This window comes from Lipotes vexillifer, unplaced genomic scaffold (genome assembly GCF_000442215.2).
Source record: "Lipotes vexillifer unplaced genomic scaffold, Lipotes_vexillifer_v1.1 scaffold60, whole genome shotgun sequence".
Classification (NCBI taxonomy): domain Eukaryota; kingdom Metazoa; phylum Chordata; class Mammalia; order Artiodactyla; family Lipotidae; genus Lipotes; species Lipotes vexillifer.
The window spans coordinates 917,869-935,088 of NW_006797490.1; the positions used below are offsets into that span (position 1 = coordinate 917,869).

The 17,220-nt window shown below is 39.3% G+C and overlaps 1 protein-coding gene across 1 annotated transcript in view; it reads left to right on the plus strand.

Moving 5' to 3' along the window:
- Positions 1–7,435: 7,435 nt before the first annotated feature.
- Positions 7,436–17,220, plus strand: part of EDA2R (ectodysplasin A2 receptor) — a 69,921-nt gene continuing 60,136 nt past the window's right edge. The window contains exon 1 of the mRNA XM_007469647.1: positions 7,436–7,542. The gene's annotated coding sequence lies outside the window, so the exon portion shown is untranslated. The remainder of the gene's footprint in view (positions 7,543–17,220) is intronic.

The following is a 17,220-nucleotide window of genomic DNA, read 5'->3' on the forward strand; positions in this document are numbered from 1 at the left end:
TCATGGTTTGATTCCCCACATCATTCAGGTCACTGCTAAGATAGCACTGACTCAGAGAGGCCTTCCCTGACAATCTTATCCAAAATAGCTACTCCTCATCATACACTCCCTTTCCATATTTTATTTTTCTTCCTAGTGTTTATCAATACTTAAAATTATATTGTATGTTTGTCATTTGTTTATTTTTGCCTCTATTCGCAATAATGATATGTAGCCCTTGTTCACTCTCTCCTCTGTCATAGATATATGACAGATCTCAAGATGAGATTTGGCCCCACTCTCTTCTCTTCTATTAAGGAAAAGATATGGAGACCAGAAAAAAATCTACTTGAAGCCAATGTCACACATGAAGGTGTCTGAAATATAGATTTCCATACCTCTTGTAATGTAAGCTAAGCTCAGAAAGCATAACAATTACAAGACTATTATTTCCCAAAACTATCAGGGACAAAACAATGTCAACTAGGAATACATACTTTCCTCATGTGGGACTAAACTCTGTCCTAGGAAAAATTAATGCTCTGTTTTGGTAAGGTGTGCTTCCTTCTTAGGTAACTAATGATGAAATTATCCATGGCTTTCACTGGTGGTGTTTATGAATTGGAATCAGAACACCCACCACTCACACAAAGGACCAGAGCCCACTCCTTTTCTTTTATGGTAGGCACAAGGCAGAAAATTTTTATTATCAACCAACCAAAGCCTGAGGTAGTAGAATTTGCAAAACCAAAACAAGGGAAGGAGATATAGAAAGGGTGGGACATCAGAACCAAAGATACAGTAAGTCCCCTACATACGAACGAATTCCAGTCTGAGAGTGCATTTGTAAGTCCAATTTGTTTTTAAGTCCAAAAAAGTTAGCCTAAGTACCCAACTAACACAATCGGCTATATAGTAATATACTGTACTATAATAGGTTTATCATACTTTCCACACAAATAATACATAAAAAACAAACAGAAAAAATAAAGGAAACATTTTTAATCTTACAGTACAGTACCTTGAAAAATACAGTAGTACAGTACAACAGCTGGCATACAGAGGTTGGCATCGAGTGAACAGGCAAAAAGAGTTACTGACTGGAGGAGGGAGGGGAAGTGGGAGATGGCAGAGCTGAAGGATCATCAGCACTAGGAGATGAAGGGCAAGCTGCAATTTCACTCACACCTGACATTGATGGAACGCACGTTAGCATCTTTGAAAGTTCACAACTTGAAGGTTCGTATGTAGGGGACTTACTGTATTCCTAACATATTTCACATGAAGAAATTTGATCAAAGTCACAACTCAGGGTTTGAACTCAGAACTGTCCTCACTAAAGCTCATGCCCTTTCTACTGTATTTTAATCCCATTTCATTATTGATTGATAAGAGCCAAGATGCTTTAGTTGAAGGAACAAGAAATTTTCAGTCAAAAACACTTTGTTCCAAACCCAGTTTTTTGTGCCTTCTATCTTAATGACCTTAGACTTATCACTTTTTAAGTCTTAGTTGCATCATCCAAGAGGCAAGAATATCAGCTCTGTCTCATGGTGCCATTGTATTAAATGAAATAATGTATGAAATGAAAATGTTTAACGTAGCACAGGGCACATATTAGGTCCTTGATAAATGGACTACTACCAATCTTACTACTATTTTCAAAATATACCTGGCATAATACATAGTATATATTATACAGTGATTTAATGGTAGTTAATGTTATTAAGGTGTTTGTTGCCAGAACAGAGGCTATGTTTAAATCTTGATGTTCCTATTGCCTAACTGCATATCCTTACGTAAGTCATTTAACCTCTCAGAGCCTGGAGATAGGTGTACCTCAAGATTCCTTTGAGGCTTAGATAATTCAGACAAAGTACTTAACATAGTTCTAGATACTTGATGCTCAACATTTTAGCTATTACTGTTATTATCAGAATAATGCATCAAAAGACTTCAAAGTTTATGCCATACACAGTGGGAAGCTGTCATGCAGGTTCTTGGGAATAGTAGTGATAAAGGAAGTAGTTGAATTCTTCTTCTCAATTCTTAAGTGTAGAGGCTCCCCTGCAGGGCTGACCTGAAAACAAATGGTGTTTTGGTGTTGAACATTTGTTTCTAGGTGGATCAGGTTGGGGGGACCTCTGAGTTTAATGAGGCTAGTTTTCCATAGGGGGAAGGCTAGGATGAGGGAGTGAGGTTGTTAGAAGGAAGTCGTTGGGTCCAGGTATGCATGGGGTTATGGCTGGAGAATCTTGAAGTCTTTTGAAATAAAGAGAGGCATAGTAATTCATTAAGGAGTCAAGAGGGAGGGGTCTCTCCTCCACCAGTGGGAGGAATTCAAATATGTTTGTGGGTAGAGTGGCTGGATACAGAGGAAAGGTGAATAATAAAGGTATCTGTGAGAGAGGGGTTAAAAATAAAGCATGGTCCATAGGGAACAGGGGAGGGAGAAGAGGCTCATGCTCTCCTCCTCTCCACCAAGAGGAAAGACCAGGATGGATGGAGAGAGAAACTTACTTGCATAAGGGAAAGTGGTGAAAGGACTTCATACCTAATAGCATCTGTTTTCTTGATGATAAGGATAGGGGTTCATTTTTCTGGACTGATAACTAGGTGCCAAAGTACGGACTTTAGGGGAAATGTAGAAGTTTAGAATTACTGTGCAGGGAAGATGGGAGGACCCTCTAATTGGGAAGAAGAGAAATTATTTCACTTAGTGCTTTAGAACAGTGATATTCAAACTTGAGTTGGAATCAGAATCACCCTAGAGAGCTTGTTAAAACACAGATTTCTGGGCCTAACACTGGAAATTTCTCATTCATTATATCTGGGTTGAGACCAGAGAATTTGCATTGAAAAAATAAATTTCCAGGTAATGATGATTCTGATGCCAGAGACCTGAGTGAGAGTTCTTGAATCCATTGAGTTTTCTGGCTGTATTACCATGAACAAACTCCTTGGCCACTCTATCTTGATTTCTCATCTGAAAGTTAAGGATGATAATCATAGTACCTATCTAATAAAGCTGTTATGAAAATTAAATTAGAACAGGGCCTGATAGTAACTTGGGAGAAATATGGAGTACTCAAGAATATTTGGAAATCCAAGAAGACTGGGCAGTTATTTTTTCTGGCAACTTCTTCTCTTTGCCTTACCCCTATCTCTAAGTCCAGGCCCTAAAATTGCCTTCACCTCCATCCTAGGTGCTGATTGGTTTCTAGGGATATATCTGGAAAGACCTGCTCCCTGAACCTCAGTAGTAACTCTGCCTGTAGATTCTACACTTAAGCCTATATTCACTACCTCCTCTAGCCTGCCTGGTTTGCCTTGAGCTTTCTGAGTTTTCCCATAAGAGGCCAACTTGCACCTCACTCTGAGTGGAAGCACAGCCAAAGCCCACAAAGCCCTGCTAGGGTGAGGTCTTGAGAGATGGCTGGAAAGGAATCTTAGGTCTAAACTCTCCCCTAGAGGAATCACTCTGAATCCAGACAGGCTGGAGGCACACATTGAGGAAAATGACCTTAGCTGCCGACTCCAGGCTGGTAACATTATATTAGTGAAGATAAATGGGAAAGACTGTTATCTGGAGCCCTGGAGACTGACCTGACCCTTCACTTTGATTATTAGAAAACAATTCCTTATACTGAGTATAAATCTGTCTGCCTGTACGTTCTACCCATATGGGCTCATTTTCCCCCCTTAAGATACAAATCTCATCAGTTCCTTCTACCCTGTGACAGCCCTTCAGATGTTGGCAGAAAGTGACCAAGTCCTCTTGAGTCTTCTCAAACCAAACATAGTGGTGGGTGATGGCAATGCAATGAGTGTCTGGATGTCTCACAAAGGCTAAGAAGAATAAGAATTTTAGAACCTGCTCTCTGGACACTAGATGTATCTCTTATATGATTATGAATCTTTTATACAATTGTGTACCCCTTAGTGTTGCCATTCTTTCTCCTATTATGTATTTATTAATTAATTTATTATTTATTTATTTTTGTGCCAGGCATATCATGCTGTGAATTCCTTTTGAAATTGAACTGACTTAAACAATCCTAATATTTTGCAGAAATGCTGCTTCAAAGCCCTATGGCCCTCATCCCATAAGTAGAGTTTTAGAATGAAGTATCTAAATCTTTTTCTGCATCCACAGTGATAGTTTTCTGTCCCCACAAGGCTGTCTGTAGGTGAGAAATAGCATGGTATACTAAAAAGAGATTCAGGGTTGGACTTAGAAAATTCGAGTTAAATCTCAACACCTCTGCTTAGAAATTCTGTGCTCATTTGGATGTCACATAATGTTTTATATATCCAATTTATTTTTTTTTATTTTTAAAATGGGCGTGATCATGGAAATGCTCTTGAAGGGTTAGTGAGATAACATATAAATTGCATATCTCAGTGCCCGCATATAGTACACATCCAAGAGATGGTAATTCTGCCCTTTCCAATTAGTAAATTGACATGGTAATAGTAATGGCACCTTCCTGTGGTTATAAGGATTGAATGAGATACCTGTGTAAAGAACTCTAGAGGACTATGCTACCTATTTTTTTAAAGTAATATTATTAGCATATACATGTGTAGAAAGAGTCAGAGTTGCACAGCCTTCTGGTCGGTGTGTTCAGAATTTCCAATCCTAGGCCTGAGAAGATAGGGTGTAGAGAAAACACAGGAGTTTGGCTAATTGCCTCAGTCTAAATTACATTTTCTCAGAGGAGGACTGAGTCAGGCAAAAACAAATAAAATTAGGAACTAGTGACAAGAAAATAGACTAATAAGGTTAGACTAACAATAAAAGGTAGGAAAATTAGTTAGGGGGAAAAGGTTGATAATTATAGTCCTCATTACCACTATCATTCTAACAGATCTCAGTTATTGTGTCTGGAACTGGGTTCGGAAGTCTATAAATATTCCTCTCAAATCTTCCCAGCAAGCTTGTTTCTTTCCACATTTTATAGATAGGGAAACTGAATCTCTGAGAGGTTAAAATACTTGTCTAAGATCACACAGCATTCAAATTTTAAGTGACAGATCTGGGATCCCAATTCAGACTCCAAAGCCACTCTATTGCTATGCCATGTCCTTACTCACTGGAACAAGACAGCATGATGTAACATGCTTAGAGTCAGGTACTAGTTATAGTTCGGGATTAAGCTTGTACTTGCTGTGTAACTTTGTGCAATTCAGTTAACTTGTCTGATCCAGAGTTGCCACATGTATAAAATAAGGAAAATAATACTTATAAGAGTTGTTCTGTGGTATAAATGACATTGTATGTATAAAGTGTTGTGAGGGCCCCAGCATCACCAACATTGTAGAATGAGATACTGGAGAATATCCACTGACACAATCTGAGAAAGAAGGGTTAGAGAAATAGAGGGAAACCAGGAGCCGAGTAGTATTTTCCAGCACAAGAAAGAATGTTTCCCAAAGAAAAGAGTGGCTAGCACTGGAAAAAAAACTGCAGATAAATACGAAAATGAGTGAAAATGTTCTCTAAAATCTGGCAGTATAAAAGGTCACTTGTGATCTCAGGGAAAGAACATTGGGCTGGAAGCCAGGGTGCAATAAATTGGGAAGCTAATGGAAAGTGAAGACATGGAAACAGTGAGTGGAGACTACTCTGGCCAGAAATTTGGCTGAGGAAAGAAGAGAGATGAGGCTATTATTTTAGGAGGAGGCAGTGGGGGAGATTTTATTTTGCAGTGGGAAGAATTCAAATATGTTTGTGGGGTAGAAGGGTTGGACATAAGGTGGAAGGTAAATAATAAAGATACCAGTGAGAGAGGAGTTTTAAAATGAGGCATGGTTCTACTGAAGTAGTCAAAAAGAGGAAGAGAAATATCATATGATATTGCTTATATGTGGAACCTAAAAAAAAGTATACAAATGAACTTATCTACAAAATGGAAACAGAGTTACAAATGTAGAAAACAAATTTATGGTTACCTGGAGGAAATTGGGGGAGGGATAAATTGAGAGATGGGATTGACATATATACACTACTATATACAAAACAGATAACTGATAAGGTTATAATAATAAGGTATAGCACAGGGAACTGTGCTCAACACTTTCTAATGGCTTATATGGGAAAATAATCTTAAAAAGGGTGGAAACATGCATATGTATAACTGATTCACTTTGCTGTATAGCAGTAACTAATACAACATTGTAAATCCACTATACTCCAATAAACTTCTTTGTGTGTGTGTGTGTGTGTGTGTGTGTGTGTGTGTGTGTGTGTGATACACGGGCCTCTCACTGTTGTGGCCTCTCCCATTGCGGAGCACAGGCTCCAGACGCGCAGGCTCAGCGGTCATGGCTCACGGGACAAGCCTCTCCGCGGCATGTGGGATCTTCCCGGACCGGGGCATGAACCCGTGTCCCCTGCAATGGCAGGCAGACTCTCAACCACTGCGCCACCAGGGAAGCCCCAATAAACATTTTTTAAAAATAAAAAATAAAGTTAAAAAAAAAAAGTGAGAGACATGGTTCATAGGGAGCAAGGGATGGGGAGCTCTTGAGCTCTTGAGGCTAGGGTTGTTGAAAGGCCCCTAATCCTGACCTTGAAGAATGTTCTCAACTTAGCTGGAAAGGACTTGTGTTGAAAAACTAAAAGGCAAAATAAATAAATAATAAAAGGCAGCAGGGTTGTGTCAGGTGGGAGAGTACACCCAGGCTAAAGGGTCCTCTTGCTGCCAGCTCACGTTTCTTCATCTGTAGGGCTCTTTGGCTAAGTTCAACATATTCAAAGTCTTTCTGACCTCTCCCATTTTGTCGTTTACACTTCGTTCTCTAGTTAATTTATTTATTCCTCTGCTGTGTACCAGACTCCTTCCCAGCCCTGTCACTTACTAGCTGTTTGACAATTGGGCAATCATTCTATGCCTTAGTTTTCTTATCTCTAAATTGTGAATAAAACTAGGGTAGTTATAAGGATTAAATGAGCTAATATATGTAAAATATCGAGAAGAGTGACTGGCAGATAGCAAGTGTTGCATAAGTGTTAGTTATTAAGTATTAGCTCATGATGCTTACCAATTAGTGGAAGGGAAAGGACAGACATTAAACAATCAAGGAATTTAATCAATAATTATTACAGATTACAATTCAGTGCCAGTAAGAAAATAAACAGAGTGCAGTGGACAGGGCAGGACTTGGATGAGTGAGGCTTATATGAGGAAGTGACACTGTGCCATGAAGACACCAATGCTCCCTTGACACCACAGATCTTAACTTCAGCTCCACAATCTCTCCTGCTTTCATTACCTCTCTCCCTGCTTCAGTCCCTGAAGCTTTTCAGTTCCTGCCAAAGGCGTGGCTTGGTCACTATTCACCCACTCTTCCCCAACTCCTCCCCCACTCTCACTGTCAGGGGTGAAACTTCTTTGTGTAGCCACACCTAGACACTCAAGTTGTCCAATAGCTGCTTCATGGGGGTGGAGAAGTAGGCGTAGCATGAAAGGAAAAGAGAATAGGTTCTGGCTGTTGTTGCTACACGTGGATGTGAAATGAGTCAGAGCAGAGCTTTGATTGTAACAAATTTCATCTACTGTGAGTGTAGTATGGAGACTGGGGGCTGAGAAGTGGGGGCTTGGTGGGATGTCTGGCCTGCACTGAGGTACATTTGTCAAGGAATTCCGTTACTGGAGCAAGATCCATCCATCCATTCATTTACAGGGTAAGTGTGGGAACACCATCTGGCATGGCAAGGTGGCTTAGACCTGTGGGGCATAGAAATGGGAGTTCAGGATCAGGTTAGGATGACCCTGATAAGGTGCTACAAAGTCAGAATGGCTGGGAAGGTGTCCTGTGGCTGTCTGTCTGCCCATCCATCTGTATCCAGAGAGTGCTGTGTAAGGTGCCATGGACCTGAGCTAATACCCTGATGGCCTTGGTGAGCCAGTTCCCCTGGATTAGGCTTGTACTGGACCATTATGGCCTCTGGGAACATGCCTGGACCCACCCAAACACCCTGAGTATCTCCAGTTAGGAGATAAGGAAAAGAGAAGGAGGCTAGGAGCTTAGGGGAGGGAGGGAGGAGCTGGGTCAGATTTGTGAAGCATCCCGAGGGACGTTGAGTGGCTGGCCTACCCACGTGGCCCCTGGGCAAGTCGGGGCTTGTGTAAAGAGTTTGCAAGCTCTATTTGGGGGCTTTCAGTCTCACCCACCCGGCTGGGTTTCACTTGATCCCTCACTCCTGGAAACTGAGCCCAAGGCAGTGATATTTTGATCCTGCTTTACATCAAACATTGGCCAAAAGGCTGAGGCAGCTGTGAGAACAGGGAGACAAGTAGAGACCCGCCAGAAAGTAGGCTGGGGAAGCAGAGACTGCAAGGTCTTGTTTGGACAGGTGTTGGCAGTGCTGACCAGTATCAAACCATTGCAGGGTAGCTAAGTCAGGAGAGTATGGGCATCTTCCCCTACATAACTCACCTGTCCCCTCTTTCACCCCAACATACATTCAATTCAACATAACAGACTCACTGAACACCTACTCTGTGCCACCACTGTGTGAGACAGACAGATGCCTAAGACATAGTCTATGCCCACTGGGACCTCATCATGGGTATAAGAATAAATAAATATAACACAAAATAGATTTAAAGGTCCAATTAAAGTATGCTTTGGTATTGTCAGGTAAGGATCACATCTAGTTGAGCCAGAGTAAATCAGAAAGTGTTTTTTGATTGTTTGTGTTTTGACATTGTATCATCTTTCAGGGCTCCAGAGCCAGACTACTTTAGTTCAAATCCCATCCTACCATTTATTAACTTGTGTGACATTGGACAAGCATAATTACTTTCCCCTGTCTCAATTTTGTTTTAATCTAGTCTAAAATGTATATAAAAATAGAGCTTATTTTATCAAGTTTTTGTGAGGATTAAATTAGATAATCCATGTGAAATACTTGCACACACTTAGCACAGTGGCTTGACCAAAATAAGCACTCAATAAATGTTAACTGTTATTATTATTTAAGACGGGCCATGAAACACAGATAGAATTTCAACAGGTGGAGGCAGGAGAGAAGGCATTCCAAGCCAGGAGAAAAACAGGAACAACTGTTTGGAGGCAGGGAAGCTCAAGGCATGTGAAAAGAACACCAGCTGAACTGGATTTTAGAGTACAATTATGTGGAAAGTGAAAGTTAAAGGTGACATGGTAGATAGATGAAAAACTGTGGAAGACTTTTGGATGCTAGATTTTCTGTTCAATTCGTCACACTGTGGAAAATCATTGAAAGTTTCTGAGCTAAAGAAAAAAGATAAAGCTGTGTTTCAGGAAGAATAATCTGGTAAACATGAGTTAACTGAATTGGAATAGGAAAACATGAGATGTAGATAAACTAGATGCAGAGAGGGAATGAGACCCTGAACTGAGGTGCTGACTATGGGAATAGAAAGGAGGCAATGAATTTAACAGTACATCACAGAAGTTGAATCTGAAGAACTTAGAAGTTGATAAATTACATGAGATTGAAAAGAGAGGAATATGAGAGAATCACTATCTCTTGGGATTGGTTTAGACTTTAAAAGGTTGTGTATTCCAATCCCAATTCCATCCATTTCTATGGATGGTACAAATAGAAATGATATCTACTTTCTGAGTTAGATACAGCTTATTCAAGTCCTGGGTCTTCTACTTACCTGCTGTCTGTGATCTTAAGCATATTATTTACCCATCATTCCCAACAAGGATCAATACTATATCCATAGGGCATTTAGAGATATGTGTTGAGAGTGGGAATTTTTTGCACAAACTATCCCTAGGTTCTTCATAACCTTTTTTTTAGATTCCGTATATATGTCTTAGCATACGGTATTTGTTTTTCTCTTTCTGACTTACTTCACTCTGTATGACAGACTCTATGTCCATCCACCTCACTGCAAATAACTCAGTTTTGTTTCTTTTTATGGTTGAGTAATATTCCATTGTATATATGTGCCATATCTTCTTTATTCATTCATCTGTCGATGGACACTTAGGTTGCTTGCATGTCCTGGATATTGTAAATTGAGCTGCAATGAACATTGTGGTACATGTCTCTTTTTGAATTATGGTTTTCTCAGGATATATGCCCAGTAGTGGGATTTCTGTGTCTTATGGTAGTTCTATTTTTAGTTTTTTAAGGAAGCTTCATACTGTTCTCCATAGTGGCTGTATCAAGTTACATTCCCACCAACAGTGCAAGAGGGTTCCCTTTTCTCCACAACCTCTCCAGCATTTATTGTTTCTAGATTTTTTGATGATGGCCATTCTGACTGGTGTGAGTTGATACATCATTGTAGTTTTGATTTGCATTTCTCTAATGATTAGTGATGTTGAGCACCACCCGCTTATAATACCAGTAGTAACCCCAGTGAGAAATACTGAAGTCTCCAAAACTCAGTCTGAAGGGAGAATGGTAGACATGTCACAGTTTTGTTGGAAGGATTAAAAGAAATAATCCCTGTGAAGTATCTAGCACAGTGTCTGATGCATAGTAGGTAGAAAATTCATAGTAGAAAGTTCATGAATCATAATTTTCTTTCACCCCAATTGACTTCACCTTATAATATCTTTGCTAGTCTCTGCCTGAATACTTTCAAAGGGAGTGTACTTACTGATCTCTGAGAGAGTCCATTCCTTTCATAGAAAGCCTTGACTCTGCAAAAGTTCTTCCTTTTGTTAAACTGAACTCAGTCTCCCTTTGGCCTCCAGAGGTTCTAGTCATTCTCCCTGGGGCCACTCAGAGGAGTCTGCTCATTCTCTTCCATGATAGTTCCTCAGATATCTGAAAACCATAAAACAGATCCCCACTCATCTTTCATTCCCAGGTCAAACAGTGCAGCTCTTTCATCATTTCTCTTATAGCATGCTGTCAAGTCAAATAAGACTCTGAGGCTTTGAGCTATATAAGTTGGGGTGATGGTGGTACCTTCAAAGTGATCAGAAACACTGTAAAAGGAACAGGATGGGTGAATGTGACAAGTTCCTTTGTAAATTATTTCTTAAGTTCCCACTGTGTACCAGGTACTTTCAAATCCATAATCCCACAGACTCCTCACCCCAACTAGGGAGGTCCAGGTCCTCTTGTCTTAATTGTACAGGTAGCCAAATAGTCTCAAAGAAAATGAAACTTGCTAGAGATCATTTAGTTAGTAAGTGTCTGAACAAAACTAGAAACCAGATTTTTGTTACTCCAAGGTCAGTATTGTTTTGTTTTGTTTTGTTTTTTTAATTTTGGCACTAGGCCCTAAATTTGGAGACTTTAGGTTCTAGTCCTGGCTCTGTGCTGACCAACTATGTGAATTGGGGGAAATTTTATCCCTTCTAGAGGGACCTCAGTCTCCCCATATGGATCATCAAGGGAATGAGGTTAGGTTGTCTTGAAGAATCCTTTTGGGATTCCATGAGAATATGTTTTCAATTATCTGATGGTTTGAAGTTTTAGTCAGTTACCAAAGAGCAGAAAAAAAATAAACCATAATGAAATGTGCTGTCGTATGAGTACTGAGGTGTCTGTTACTCTACTTGAGGTGAGTTCAAGTAGATATGGATGGTATTTCTTTATTGGGCAACAGGCACCTAGGACTAAGATGAGTTTTAAGCTCCAATCTAAGATTGTACAATTCTGAAAATTATTTTATAGAATGTGCATTTACATATGCAATCATAGGCTTCTTGTTGTATCAGTTTCATCTTTTCCCCACTACCTCACCATCTTTCTTTTTCTTAGGAAGACTAAAAAATAAAAGGCAAGAAATATTTTGACATCAATATCTCATCCTGTACAGACAGGCTTCATTCTATGGACTGATTCTCCCATTCAGATTGGAAGGATAAGTAGCCCTAAGCTGTGCTTGCAAATGCTTATCAGTTTGTATGTCTGTTTCTTTAGGATATTTCTGGCCTATGAGGAAGGGATAGTGTACATGATAGTGGGAGAAAAGGCACTGTTCTTATTGACATCTTCAGAGAGATAGTTGGTAAACTGGACAGGGTGGAGAGAATGTGGGGCAGGACCAAAGAACATTAATAAAAATCAGAAATGAGAGTACTTGACTGAGTTTTATCCAGCTCCTATCCCTGTAAAGAAATCATACCATTAATCCAGTTTTCAGCTGGGAGAACTCAGTCAAAATCATATCCTCTGTGGAAAGTCACCTAGTACTGCTGGTGATGTAACTAATTTTTGATGATACCACTAATTTCATTGTATCTTGTGGTGGTCAGTACATGAATGTGACTCACTTTGGCTAGGGACACTGTGGAACAATAGAAGGGGTTTTGGGTATTGGTTGTTTGTCCTGTAGCCTCTCTCCAATGTCCTTTGCTCCCAAACTCTGGGTGGAATAGAAACAACACTCATAGCAACCCCTCACATGTGTAGCACAATTTGGAGTTTCCAGAGCACTCTCACATACATTATCTAATTTTTCCCTTGAACATCATCCAGCGTAGTTTCTGTACCTTTGCTCCCACTTGGGAAGACTGTTTCAGCAATCATTAAAGTGTTATTTTCCTCTCATAATCAGCCCAAAGATTGCTGGTCTTAATTATATCACCATATTCTTGGTTACACAGTTCTTTTCTCCCCTCCCTTTAAAAATTTTTTTCAGTAGTTCCAGACACTAACTAAATATTTATATATTTTTTAGCTTTTTTTCTGCCTCAATTTACAGTCTTTTAAGTTATGTTTGTCTTTTTTAGATTTGTGCTTTTTTGTTGTGGATGTGTGTGCTTCCACATGTTTTGAAGGAGAAAGATTTTAACTCACATGGTTAACATTTGCTTTTGGATGAATTGAAATGGTCCAACTGGATATTAATTCTATCTGTACAGTGACAATTGTTTATAATAAAAATTTCTTTACTTTTCTACTCCAGCATCTTTATTCTTGCTGAGCCATTATCTGTTGCTCTGTACACCAGAATAAAGAACAAGGTAAATAGGTGTGACTTCCTTAATTTTGCACAGCTTCCTTCATTCTCCTCTGTTGATATACTAATCCTGACATTACTGGACCAAATGTTGCTATCACTAACAGTTGAATTTCTTCAGCCACTTTGGAAATGGAAAGAGTAGCTTGTTAAAAACTGTAACAGCCACCTGTGGTCTCTGAATTATTTCTATTCCATGCACATATTGTGATATACTTGAATATTAAGACAATTTATTTTTGTCACATACCAACAAAATAATGTATTTCCAGTCCCGATGCTCCTTCACCTCCCTGTACCAACAGCTGACACTGCTGCTCATCTTTTACTTCTTATAAGTTTGTCCTGTACGTCCCATCTGAGTTCTATTCTTTCTTCCCTGGATTCCCCTTCTTGGTTGCTGCTGGCTAATCTTCCTCTTCCAGCTTCACATATGGATGTCCCTTAGTGTTTTGTTCTCAGCATTTTTCTTTGCTCATCTAAGCCTCTGCCATGATTTACCTAGGCCAATGGTGATCTACCTTCTGAAGATTTTATTTAATTGGTCTAAGGAATAGGTATATTTTAAAGTACTCTAGACGATTCTGATGTGCATCCACGAGCTGGTATTTTTATGCATTTGACTTATCTCTAGCCCCAACCTATGTTCTACATATTTTAATTGCCTACTAGGCACCACAACTAACATGGTCCTTTGTCCCCTCAAACTTTCCATACTTAAAACAGTTTGAAAAACTGAGTGCATTGTCTCTTTTTTCCTAACAAGCAACTCTCTTTTCACACTTTTTGCACCCTGAGTTTCTCCTGGTTTCTCAGGCAGAAACCCTCAGAATCTTCTCTGACTCATGTCTTTCTCTTAGCTCTCACATCCATGTAATTGTAAGGTCCTATGGACTTACTTTGTAAGATCTGTATCTCCCACCATCATTTCCTTCCTGTTCCTACTGCTACCTTCTTTGTCCTGGCCCTTGTCTCTTAGGGCTTGAGCAGAAACCCTGTCTAGCCATTCTTTAAAGCACATATTAGTATTCAAAAAATACCATTGTCCCAACCTAAAAGATTGCTGATGAAATAGTAAATTTAAGTGACAGCCTGGGAGGACCTCCATTCCCTATTTTAGAGTTCAATACTGCCTTGGAAAGCATGCCAAACTCATGAGTCTTAAATCACCTGTGAGTTCTGGCTTTATTTAATGCTAGTTAAATAAATTTAGAGACATTTTTTTTCTTTAAGCCACAGTTTTTAAAATCTATGAATTGGTGATAATAATCCATGGCTTATTCTCAGGGTTACTGGAAGGAAATATTGAGCTAACTGATATGAAACCCTTTCAAACTGTGAAACCTTTCACTCAGACAGAATATTGTTACCATTATTTTGTAAATTTTTACCATTCACTCATCCAACAAATATTTATTTAGTGCCTATTTTATGCCAGGTACTGTTCTAAGCATGGGGGATGAAGTAGTGACCACAAGAGGGCCATGATCTCATGGTGCTTACATTCTAGGTGTGGTAGAAACAGGCAATAAAGAAGTAAATAAGATATAAAGTATGTCAGATGGTCACAAGTGCTACTGAGAAGAATGAAACAGGAGAAGGGATAGGGAATATGGAGGGAACTTGCAGTTTTGAAACAGTGGTCAAGAAGCCTCACTAAGAAGATAGTTTATGATCAAAGAACTGAAGAAGATGAGGAAGGTAGCCATGTGGATATCTGGGGGAAAACATGCCTGAATAAGGGAACAGCGAGTGTTAAGGCCTTAAGGTGGAAGCATTTCCTGATTAGTTTGAGGAAAAGCAAGGAGGTTGGCATGGCTGGAGTTAAGGGAATAATAGGAAGAATAGTAGATCATGGAGTCAAAGAGGTGATGGGGTGGTAAGCAGATCATCTAAAACCTCATTGACCATTATAAGGACTTTAGTTTATTGAGTGAGGTGGAGAGGCATCGATGGATTTTGAGGTTGGAAATGACATGATCTAACATGTTTTAAAAGAACCATTCCACCCTCAGCCCTTTTAACTCTATCACCCATTCTTTCCAGAAAAAAAATTGGTAGGCCCCAGGTTACTCCCTCACCAAGTTCCCTCTGAATATGGGGGAACAGAAAGACTTTTTTCTGACTGCACCTTATATTCAGGTGAAACATACAAGAGCCAAAAAGAGCCCTTAAAACAATGATTTTCAAAGTTGGCTGCACATGAGAATCACCTGGTGAATTTTTAAAATTCCAAATACATCAGAATCTCAGGAATGTGACCCAGGTATAAGTGTTTTTTTTGAAGCTCCCAAGGTGTAGCCTATACTGAGAACCACTAGTCAAAGAGATTGACCAAATCCTCATGATATGATTGGGACCTTGAATTTGGAAGTGGGGAGGATCATGCTTCTGATGGCAGAGCTGGACCTGGGACCACTCACAATTCTGAGGAATGCAGAATTCACAAATACTTGGGCAGGAGGAAGATAAGATGTTTCATAGTTTGGAAGCAGATTATGGGCAAGAGAAAGCTGAGATAAGAGTAGCCCTGGGCCAGGCCAGGAAGGAGAAGGCTGAGAGCCAGCACCAAATGATAAAGCAACATCTGAATTATAGGCCAAACATCTGGAAATGATGAGGGGACTGCACAGATTAGAAGCTTGATTTTCAAAGAAAGTACTGTTCTCACGGCCAGACTGAGCAACTACTTTGATTTTTGCCAGTCCTCAGCACATGGGTGACTGGGTAGGCTCACAAGGAGAGGAATGGGCAGGGCATAGACCAGCTGCTGTCTTCCTCATCCTCTTTAATCCCACACCTCCTGCACTGCCCAGGAAAAGCAAATATCTTCCATGAAGTCCTGAGTTCTTAATTTAGACCTGTCATCTTGTTCTGCCCACCCGTCCTAGAGACAGAATGTTTCATCCCACAGGCATGTGCAAGTTGAGAAGAGCAGCAATCGTAAGCTGTGGCCAGAGGCAGCTGCACTGGCAGTAGTCTGAGTACCTCACATCCAGGAGAAACTTATCCAACATCAATTTTTAAGGCACAATGAGCTCATGTGGGTATTATTATTAATGTCAACCTCATTACTTCTCCTTTTCCCTGTCAGGTTGCATTCTTATTTTTCTAGTTTATTTTTTTTTAGGGGGGGAGTGGATCAGGACAGGGGAATGGACAGAGTGAGCAGTCACATGACAGAGACAGACAAAATAAAGAGATATTCTAATCATCTTGCCACTTATCAACACTTCTGGTTAAACCCAATCAATATACTCAAATAGCACTTAATAGATAAATTTGGGAGAAAAAAATCATTTGGAGGCATATATAAGAATATTCATAGTAGCTTTTGAAAATTTTAATTTGGGGAATAAATTAAGCAATGTCTATTAGAATGATACAGGGTAGTTCACAGTACTAAAAAAGCTGAAGGACTAGGTTTTTTAAAAAATTGAAACATAATTCACATACCATAAAATTCACTTTTTAAAGTGTATAATTCACTGTTTTTTAACATATTCACCAAGTTGTACAACCATCACTACTATCTAGTTCCAAACCATTTCATCACCCCGAAATGAAACTCATATCCATTAAGTAGCTATTTCCTATTCTCTCCCATCCCCAGCCCCTGGCAACTACTGGCCTACTTTCTGTCTCTATGAATTGCCTATTCTGAACATTTCATATAAATGGAATCATATAGTTTTCCTTTTGTGTGGCTTCTTTCACTTAGCATAATATTTTCAAGTTTCAACCATGTTGTAGTCCTCATCAAGTACTTCATTCCTTTTTCTGGCTGAATAATATTTAATTGTATTGATAGACCACATTTTGTTTATCCACTTAGTTAATTTACATTTGAGTTGTTTCTACATTTTTGGCTATTATGTATAATGCTGCTAGGAACATTCATGTACAAATTTTTGTGTGGATATATATTTTCAGTACTTTTGGGTGTATACCAAATATTGGAATTGCTGAATCACGTGGTAACTTTATGTTTAATATTTTGAGGAACTGAAAAAAACATTTTCCAAAGGGACTGCACCACTTTATATTCTCACCATCAATATATGAGGGTTGCAATTTATCCACATCCTTGCCAACACTTAATCATCCCCTTTTTTATTATAGCCACCTTAGTGGGTATGACATGGGATTTCATGGTGATTTTGATTTGCATTCCCCTAATTGCTAATGATGTTAAGCACCTTTTAATATCCTTATTGGCCATTTTTTTTTTTTTTTTTTAGATTCCATATATATGTGTTAGCATACGGTATTTGTTTTTCTCTTTCTGACTGACTTCACTCTGTAT